At 36.4% G+C, this 10,990-nt stretch overlaps 1 pseudogene; it reads right to left on the reverse strand.

Moving 5' to 3' along the window:
- Window positions 1-568: 568 nt before the first annotated feature.
- LOC106302783 lies at window positions 569-6,367 on the reverse strand (annotated as a pseudogene).
- Window positions 6,368-10,990: the final 4,623 nt, after the last annotated feature.

Consider the following 10,990-nt stretch of genomic DNA (forward strand, 5'->3'; position numbering starts at 1 on the left):
ATAAATTGATTTTATGTGAATTATTTGATAATTTATGTTTTTTGTTAAAAAAAAAAATTCATATTAGGTTATCTTATATATTTTACATCTATAAAATTCTAAACGTTAATGTACTATTTTTGAATTTATTGTGTTTTAACTTTTAATGAATTATGAGACAACAGTGAAGAGGGTGATAATTTTCTGAATTATGAAACCACATGCGTAGAGGGTGACACCATGTATAGTAAAGATCTTGGCATGCCAATGATAATTCTATTCCTCGGCTTTTGCAAACTAACTTGGAGAAGAACACTATTTCCAATTTAGAAAACAACAGTTCATACTGTTTTAATTCCTGTTCAGAAACACTACATGCAGCTTATGTCAGGAAACAACATAGCTTTTAATCCTTTTCATGGCCAATAAGAATCTAGTATTACCAGTCTTCTTAGTTCTTACTACACTTTTTGTTGGACTAACGTTTGCTCTTCTTACACAAGTTCAGGCAAAAGAACTCACCCACACTGCGTTTATTTATAGTTATTCAATCATAAATGATGCATACAGCAAAACAAATTAGAGATTCTCAAGAATGGAAAGAAGGAGAATCATTAATAGGATGCCAGAATCGGTTGTAAAACCACATGGTGTCAGCCTCCACGGTGTAACTATCCTGGTTCCTATGCCATCCATAGTGTGTGTGCGTCCTGTTCTTTATCGAGAGTATCGTGTGCCCGAAACTGGCTTCTCTGAAGGCAGAGTACTTAGGCTGAGGCTCAGTCATTCTCCAGAAACCATATAACACATCAAATCTCATTATACTGAATCTAAAAGAAAAAATTGGTTTGCAATAATCATAAGTCCTTTATATAGCTTACTTTGTAGCCAGTCCTTCAATATTTCCTCCATCACCAATGGTGATATAGACAGGAGCAGATTGATCTCTCACTGGACTGCAAATGCCATTAACCACATTGTATGCAATGTTTGATATCCGTTCCTGGTTTCATAAAAGCTCAAAGTTGTTAGAATCTATAAGAGACATGATGAGCTAAAGCTTTGTGTTCTTACTGATCTTTCGTAGGCGTGGACGTGACCTGAAAAAACAATATCTACTTTGTTTTTGACGAACCACAGCTCATACATCACTCTCATGGTTTCGCCTTCCATGTAATGGTAATCGTAGCTGTTGTACCAAGGTGAATGGTTCAGAACAATCAACCATGGAGTTTCCGTTCTGTTAACCTTTGGGAATTCCTCTTAATTAGAGCCACGTGTATTGCGGCGTGTGTTTAACTGTCCAAGAAAAGATGGAACAAATTAGAGTATGGCATGAAAAAAAGGGTGTGAAAGATTTTAAAGCTGCGTTTACCATATGCTAAAAATGAAGAAAGCACAATGATGTAAGCTGGTCCTCTTTTTATAGAGTTCCAGAATGTTTCTGTGCTGCCTGATGCTCGGTAAGGAGTACGGTACCTATGCGTGAATGGCGTAAACGGTTTATTTTCTCCCTGCAACCCGCATAAAAATAATACTTCTCAGTCTAATCAATGTATAATGTTGGTCTAACTACATTCTCTTGTATCTCTTTGTGCTATAGCATTTAAGCCTAAGGCTAAAAAAATGAAGAAAGAAGCTAACAATCTCGGGGGCAAAATCGAGTTCATGGCAGGGGCGGATCCAGAAAGTTATTTAACTTGGGACACAATATATATATTATTTTTTATATAAATTTTATTTTGTATATATTGAAATATAACTATAAATTTGTAAATTAGATTATTTAAATTTTTTTTAGTATACTAATTTATATTAGATTATATTATGATTAAAAATTACATTACTTTAATATTTTACATTTTATTTTAAAAACTTAAATCAACTAAAAATTTAAATAATGTTCATAATGTTGAATAGTGTTGAGTAATATTACGTAATTATATACCATACATAATTTTATTGCAATTTTTTAATTATAGTCACAAATACTTGTCAAGTAAAACATAAATAAAGAACTTTTTATAAAAAAACTAACATTAACAAAAGAAAAAGAATATATTGCGTAGGAGAAAATAAAATTTGTTTTATGAAAAAATGACTAAAATATTAATTGTGTAAAAAAAATTTGGAAAAAAAAAGGCTCAACGAGTCGAACAAGAGTTATATGGGGCACTAATCAGCCTTTTAAGCCAAATGAACTGAATCATTCATCCATAAATTATTTTGTACAAGAACTTTTATAATTTGGCCCGTGGCACGTGCCACACCCCATCAAAGGCTGGGTCCGCCCCTGGTTCATGGTTTCCTGTGGTCCAAATTCAGGGCTGGATTCAGTTAGGATGGATTCAGGGTGAGATGCAAGCTATCGCTTATGTCTACAACTCCTAGGGCAAGTTCTAGATAGCTAATCTAGAAACATGCATTAATGGTAATCCTAATGATGAATATCACAACTTTGCAATCTATAGTTGGGGCTAATCCCTCATAACCTATTTAAACCCTAAAATCTAACAAGAGAACTACTCAGACATGACCAAGCACTTCATAACAGCAATAAGGTATAAATACTGCATAGATAAATAGATAGATATCAATGGAGTTTCAATCACAAATCTCTTTGGATCTTCTCTCCAATCTACTAAAAATCCTAGAAAATATCTGCTGTAAAATCAGTAAAACAAGAAAGCACACTTTGTCTCTAACATGTTGGCAAAGCTTATATAATTATGTTAGAACTCGTCAGGGGTAATCTTGTAAATTGGTGAAGACTTGAGCTCTAAATCGGCTGAGACCAAACGGGCTTTCTGCGCGCTTCGCTGTCGATCGATGTCAAGATGTGAACATCGATCGATTATTCCTCTTAAATGTCGACCAATGGTCGATCGATAGTCATCTCGGGTGCTTACTCCATATATCTCCAAAATGCTCTAAGATCATCATTTCCTCTAAATCACTCTTGATCCTATAAATATACTAAATAGACTCTATAATATAATAATTAGTAGTTAAAACACTTATAAACCATGGGTAAAAGTAGGTCAAATCCATGGTCTATCAACTCTCCAGACTTACCCTTTTGCTTGTCCTCAAGCAAAACATATAGGGAGTCTCTCTGAAGGAGGTTTGATAACAGCAGGACTCACATAATTTAAAATTTAGAATCAACATCTTAAACAGTCCTAGTCTCAGAAGCAAACTATACCATATTCTAGTCTAGCAACCAAGTTCATGTAGTCAACAACTTAGAAAATCATGTCTGACAATACCCTCTACCAACCTCAATTCTTACATAAATAAAGTGTAGGCTTTACCTTGGGGGTATCGATCACAAGATGCACAGATGCTCAAAAAAGTATCTTGACCTGCAAGTAAACAATAGTTCTTATCCTCTCTCTACTAATTATCTCTCTCAGTGAAAGTCTGCTTATATTGCAAGATCATTAACCAAGATTGGACAGACTTCCATGAATCAAGCTTTAATGGTTGTAGCCACCAAATCCTGTTCACTTCTTTTTTATGGTTGTAGCCTCCAAATCGTGTTCAGTTCTTTTTGACATATATGCTAGGATTATTTGTGAAGCAAGCCTTAATGGTTGTAGCTACTAAGTCATGTTCTAATCCTTTACCTATAGAATTCTTATGAAGCAAGCCTTAATGGTTGTAGCCACCAAGTCATGTTCGAATCTCTTCCTAATAAATCTATTATATATATATATATATATATATATATTTTTTTTTGCATAACTATATCTATAATTTTATCTATATTTCGAAAATAGAGAGAGAGAAAGAAGGTGATAAATCTACACAAGGCTTTACCTTCCAGACTTGTTTGAAGAATCTGATCCCATGTATACCAAGCCCCAAGACAAGTAGAGTCTCAATTAGGTTCCTTCAAACACTCTTAGCAAGTGTAACATAATTGACAAGTTGATCCACTTTGGTATCTTTAGTACTATCTGCAACTAGTAAATCTAGAATTGTGTGGTTAGATAACAAGCAAAATCAATAAGTTCATCATCTCCTTTTTGACTCAATAAAAACTTTTTGAAAACATTTTAATAAGACTCATGAATAAACTACTATCAGTAAACCTCCCCCAAGACTTAAACTACACTGTCTCTAGTGTATATTCAGTCGGAGTTATGGTGATAACTAAATCATAAGGACTCAATTTAACAAGTTAAAACGATATACCAGACCGGAATGGATGTCGATCGATGTAAATGTGTTGATATCGGTCGCGGCAGGGGATGTTCTGTCCTTGGTGTAGATTAATCTCGTCCTTGGTGTAGATTTCTGGTACCAGCTTGGTCTGTGTGAATGAGCTAGCACGTTCTGGAAGACGTATGTAGCTGTGCTCATCTCTCGAAGCTCTTTCCATTAGCTTTTTGATATCATCCTTGGACACTTTGATGATGTGTCCATCCACATATCTTGTATGTCCCTGATCGTCTCTGTAGACTCCATACTCATCCTTCTCTTCCCAGTAAAATTCCCTAGTTCCAAAAAGGTCAAAGACTCTTTTGCCAAATTTCTGACGTCTGTCGATTGATGGAGGACGTCAACGTCGATCGACGGTCGAGTAGGATGTCTATACTTCTGCTTGAAGCGTTTGTCTATGCCACCAGCTGTGTCATAGAACTCTTTTATAACCCTCTGCTGATGTGCTGGGGCGGTGCGTTGTTGCATGAAGAGATTATCTGCTCCATTAGCCATCTGAAGAATGTCTGCAATGTCTTCTCTGGATACTTGCAGTGCATGTCCATCTATTGCTCTTGCATATCCATCTGGGTCCCTGAAAATACCAAACTCATCCTGTGATAGATACTGATTATCAAAATTAGGGTTTTCGCTTACGGTGGATGGTGGTTTTGGACGAATGTCGATCGATGATCGAGGGTTGTTGTCGATTGACGGACGGTTGGCTCTGTCGATAGGATGGCTGAAACGTGTTCTTTTCCAAGTAGCTTCTGCTCGTTGATCTGCTTCATCACGTCTTTGCATGTTGAGAAGTTCCTCATATGTGAAACCCTCATGAAGTTCATCTGCTCCTGGCTCATGAATTGTCGTTTCTATTGCATAGCTTTCGTGATGGTGGTCATCTGCCCAACTGCCAATCGAGTAGTCTCCTTCTCGTACACGGTCGACTATAGTGTCGATCGATGGATAGTAGGCAATGTCGGCCGATGCCCGTTTTCGGCTTGTTTGATGAGGATGAGTATCGATCGATGTTGAGACTGATCTGTCGATCAACGGCACATTCCTTTTACAAGAGAAATGATGTAGAAGTTTGTCTTCCTCATCAAAAATGGCCCAGTACTCTGTAGCTCATTCCTCCTCATAATCTTCATCATACTCTTCTGCATGCATGGTGTCTTTGGTGTGTGCTGCCATGGTGGGATTGTAGTAGTCGTTCTCCCAATCGTTTGGACTACTGTCGACCGATTCTTCTTTGGTTGTGTCGATCGATTTCTGGTGGGCACTATCGATCGATGTGGCTGTGTGAATTTCGATCGACACCGAGTACTCTGTCTCATACTCAGCTCCATAGTGGTATGCTGCGATGAGTCCTGGATCATCAATTCTTCTGGAGGACGTCTGTGGTTTCTTGACTGGAATATGGTTGTAGTGGACATGAGGATCTATGAGCATCAGGCACCAATGGTTGGTTTGCATGTTGCACACTGCTCCTACTGTTGACAAGAAAGCTCTCCCAAGTAATAGAGAAGAGTTCCAGTTTAGCTTGATATCGAAGACATGAAAATCAACTGGAACTAGGGCATTACCAATCTGCACCTCTAGGTCTCTCACAATTTCTCTTGAGCTCCTCTGAGAACAATCCAAAAAAGTGAATGATTCCTTGGAAGGCTCCACCTGCAGACCCAGATGGTCTCCCATAACCGTAGGTAGGATGATGACTGATGCTCATTTGTCGCACATGGCATGTGGGAACTCAATACCCTTCACCGTACATGGTATTGCAAATTGCCTAGGATCACTCTTTTTCTTCAGTGTAATCATCTTCTTCATCTTTTCTCTAACTTCATAGAACATTCTCCAAATGTTCTCTTCGGTCTCTCTGGTTTCTCTGAAGAGCATCCACAATCTGTGGGTATAATAAGCCTCCTCGAATGGCTTTTTTAAAAGGAATCCTGAAGACTCTCTTTTGGAAACTTTCCTTTTCCTTTTCATTAGCTCCCCTCTTCAAATGTTTTGCCACTTTTTCCTTTCTTTTCCTCAGGGTTCTTCCCATAGGAACCCTATCAACTTCCATAGGATCTGCTGCATCATCTGAATGTGCACTATTTGCCTCTGGTGGGTTATCTGAAGGTTTAGGTTGTGGCCTGAGTGCATTGAGACGGGGAACGTCTATCTTTGGCATTTGCACTTGGTATGTAAGTGGTGCGCGTCGACCGATGGGCGCTGGAGGTTGTCGATCGATGGCGGTCTCTTTCTGTCGATCGACGGCAGTTACAGAATGTCGATCAATTTTGACATAAACAGGGCTGGGCGGATGTGGGTGTCTTGCTGCTAACTCTTCGTGAGTCAGGATCCTTACGACATTCCAAGATGCGGTCAAATCCGTAAGTGTCATCGATCGATGCTCTGGAGAGCCTGTCGATTGGTTTTGATTGAAGTTCGTCGATCGATGTTCAAAGTCCGGCGTCGATCGACACCAATGCGATCCGCCGAAACTCATCGAGCTTTCTACTTTGAAATCTCCTTCTTGCAGCTTCTCCTACTTCACCACTTGCCAGAAATCATCATCTATGATGGCATTCACGTGGTGCTTTGTCAAATCATCTCCTACCCCTCTTGTTAAGGCTTCTTGTCTCTTAACAGCTTCTCCTGTCTGAACAACCTGCATCTCCAGCTTCTTCACATGAGTGCTCAAAGTCTCAAACTTTGTGTTCAGGTTGGTGTAGACAGAGTCAATATTCCCATTGAAGTCCACCGTCATGCGATGTTGTCCCTCAAGAACCCTATCAAGCATCTCTTCAATCTTGTTTTCTTGAGTAGGTGGTGGTCGCTTCTGGTAGTAGGAGTTTCCGTAACTCATGTTGTTGCTGATGCTGCGAATTCTGGTTGAAATCACTTCTCTGTCCGTAGAAGTTTCCATTCTTGTTTCCAGACCTCTGAAATCCTGTCCCACTAATGAAGTTCACATCTTCTTCCACCTCTGCTTCCCTCTGTGTCTACAGCCTCTGCATCCTGAGAAGCTTGTGAACATTGTCTAGCTTTGCCTTCACTTCATCCATTTGATCATTCCCAAGAATGGTTGTGGATCTCTTCCTCTCAAAGTCAGTGTTCTTCGTGCTGCTGCTGGATGCTAAGTTTTCAATAACTCTCACAGCTTCTTCTGGATTCGTGGTGTTGAAGTTTCCATTGCTGGAAGCATCAAGAGCCATCTGATATTGCACCGCGATGCCTCTGTAGAAAGTACAGAGCAACTGTACTACATTGAATCCATGGTGTGGACAATCTCTCTGATAAGACCTGAATATGATCCAGGAGCTTCTGAATGATTCTGCAGGCTCCTGAGTGAATGTAGCGATCTTGCTCCTCAAGTCTTCAGCATGCGCCTCATCTAAGAAGTTGCATAGGAATGCATTCTTGATGTCGCTTCAGGATGTGAGAGATTCTGGTGGTAACTGTTTAAGCAAATGCGAAACATCTCCAGCAAGTGAGTACTTGAAGAGCTTGCATAGGAGGTAGTCTTCAGATACTCCCTCGACTTTAATAGTAGATATAAGATCCTTTAACCTCTCTAGATGGTCCATAGGATGCTCATGAGATAACCCATAGTAGAGTGTCTGCCCCACGAGTGTGTAGTACTGCGGCTTCAACTCGAAATTCCCCTTCTGAATAGTTGGAGGACAAATGGCTGATCTGTTGGTGTAGAAATTATCAGGACGGTTGTAATCAGCCAACGTTCTGGGTAGAGCAGCCTCATCTACATGTAGAATAGTGCATGTAGTATCAGTATCAGACTCAGGGATTGCAGCCCCCTGAGCGTCTATCCTCTGACCTGCTGCATTACGCAGATGACCTTCCTGGTCATGCAGGTCTCCCTTCTCATCACGTACAAGTATCAAGGTCGCAACTATGTCTCGCGGTTCAGTATCGATCGATGTTCGGGCTGAAGTATCGATCGACGTCGGATGGAAGATGTTGATCGACGAAAGAAGAGTGTCTTCGGTCGATGGTGGTGAGCGAGTGTCGGTCGACGAGACTGGTGTCTGGGTCGACGGTGGCTGACGAAAATCGAGCAACGAACAAGTGTTGTTCTCGATCGCTGAGGAATGTAGTCCTTTGCTGATTGAATGCTCCAAGCTTGCAGGATCTGATGAGAATAGCAGTTGAGTTTCCTTATTTCTTCTGGTACTGCTGGGCATGTACCTAAAATATTCATATGTCAACAAAGGTCGAGTGTTCGGTATTCCCTACGGCTCTCTAGGTTTTGGTTTTTAGGTCTTGAAATATAGCTACTGTTAGGTTATTTATGAAATTTGTTTTGGTTTTTAGTTTTTTTTTGGTTATCGGTTTTTATGCATGGGCCTATATTAACATATTGTTTTTGGTTTATCGTAACGTTATATATATATTAAAATTTTAGTTTTAAACATTTGTTCAAATCTAAATTATTAATATTTTTTTATCCAAAATATTCATTATTTTAATTGTTTATGTGTGACTTAATTAAATTCTTTATAATACTAAATTTTTGTGAATATTTTTTATTTAATATATGACTTTCAGATTTATGGTTTTATTATTACAACAAAAGGGGAGAAATCGAATCTAAAAATATGGATAGAAAATAAGTTTAAAATAAAGTTCTATATACAAAGTTAAATACCCAAACACATATGGTAATGTGACTAGTCGGTTACTTTGCTTGTGGGACAATGTGGCTAGTCGGTTACTAGGTAAACGAATGGATCCAGACTGATATGATACTCTAAGGTCGCTTCATCACATCCGGTTCCATCCTATGGACTCGATTTTGGTGAGATTGGTTTTTCAGATGACGATTTATCATGTCTGGAGGGAGCGTAACGGGCGGAGACATTAGAAACCTTGGTCAACAACAGCTCAGATTACCCGTTCCATTGATAGGAAAATGAGGAATCGTATCTCATCCCTCACGTATGGACCAAATCACAAGTTTGAAGGCCTATTGTGTAGATGGTTTGAAGTAGCTCCCTAGTCTTTTCAAATCACATTTGATTTCTCTTTTGGTCTATATATTATATATTCTTTAGGTAGCCAATTCTTTTGTAAAGTTTATCCCACAGCTTAATAAATTTGAAATTTCATCCAAAAAAATATATATATGGTAATAAACCACTGTAATTATTGGTAATTGTATCCTTTCGTGATTATAACATTTGATGATTGTTGTATTCGGTGATTAGCCACTGCAAATTTTTGTATTAACCATTGCAACAATTAACAAACCATTGCAATGTTTGATTGTCAACCATTGCAACCTTTAGTCTTCTATAAAAAACATTACGGACAATGATAAATCACAGATAAACTAACAAAAAGAAAAATAAAAAATTCACAAAATAGATTAATTTTTAAAAATCCATTAAAGATCTTGTTCATATTTTTAGATTATATTAAAATGATGAAAAAAAATATTATGTTACTATATATATATGTTAAAAATATTATGATAATTTGGTTTATTGTGTAATTTAATTATTTTTATAATATTATATATTTACAAAATTAAATATATGGTTTTATATCATCTTATATGGCTTATAATATCATGTTTTTTGTGGATTCTTTTTGTCTGCTTTGGTTTTATTTATTCGGATTTCAGATAAAATGTTCGGGTCTATTTAGGAAATTTTATTTATTAATAGATCAATATTAAAAATGTAAACCATGAAAAAACTATTTTCATATAATGCAGATTTTAATTAATGTATGAGTTTGTTATATGTGCTATTTATTAATTGAATTTCTAATTACACATAAATAGGAATATTTTGTGGAGATTTAGGTGATTCTTGCCAACCGTTTAAGTAAACTATTATATTTTTTTTAGAATGAACAGTTAAAACTAACTAAATAAGAAATTGCAATTGTTGGTGATTACAAGTATTGGTGATGGACCATTGTAATAGAATATGGTAATGAACCATTGTAATTGCAGGTAATTGTATCCTGTTGTGATTATAACATTTGGTGATTGTTTTATTCATGATGAGCCATTGCAAGTTTTTGTATTATCAATTGCAACAATTAACTAACTGTTGCAATGTTTGATTGTCAACCATTGCAACCTTTAGCCTTCTATATAAAAATATTATGGACAATGATAAATCACAACTAAACTAACAAAAAGAAAAATAATAAATTAACAAAATAGATTGATTTTTAAAAATTCATTAAAGATCTGATCATATCTTTAGATTATATTAAAAGTTTGATCATGACTACGTTATTTTTGATTATGTTACTATATATATATATATATATATATATATATATATGTTAAAATATTATGATAATTATTTTGTTGTGTAATTTAATTGTTTTATAATATTATATATTTAAAAAATTAAATATATTATTTTATATTATCTTATATGGTTTATAATATCATGTTTTGCTGTTGTTTTTTTGTCTGCTTTGGTTTTATTTATTCGGGTTTCACAGTAAATGTATGGGTCTATTAATGCAATTTTATTTATTAATAGATCAATATTAAAAATGTTAACCATGAACAAATATTTTCATATGTGCAGATTTTAATTTATGTATGAGTTTGTTATATGTGCTATTTATTAATTGAATTTCTGATTACACATATATGGGAATAATTTGTAAAGATTTAGGTGATTCTTCGAAACCGTTTAAGTGAACTATTATATTTTTTCAGATGAACAATTGAAACTAACTAAATAAAACATTGCAATTGTTGGTGATTGCAACTATTGGCGATGGACCATTGTAATAGAATATGTTAATGAACCATTGTAAT

The sequence above is a fragment of the Brassica oleracea genome, chromosome C7 (genome assembly GCF_000695525.1).
Source record: "Brassica oleracea var. oleracea cultivar TO1000 chromosome C7, BOL, whole genome shotgun sequence".
Taxonomy (NCBI): Eukaryota; Viridiplantae; Streptophyta; class Magnoliopsida; order Brassicales; family Brassicaceae; genus Brassica; species Brassica oleracea.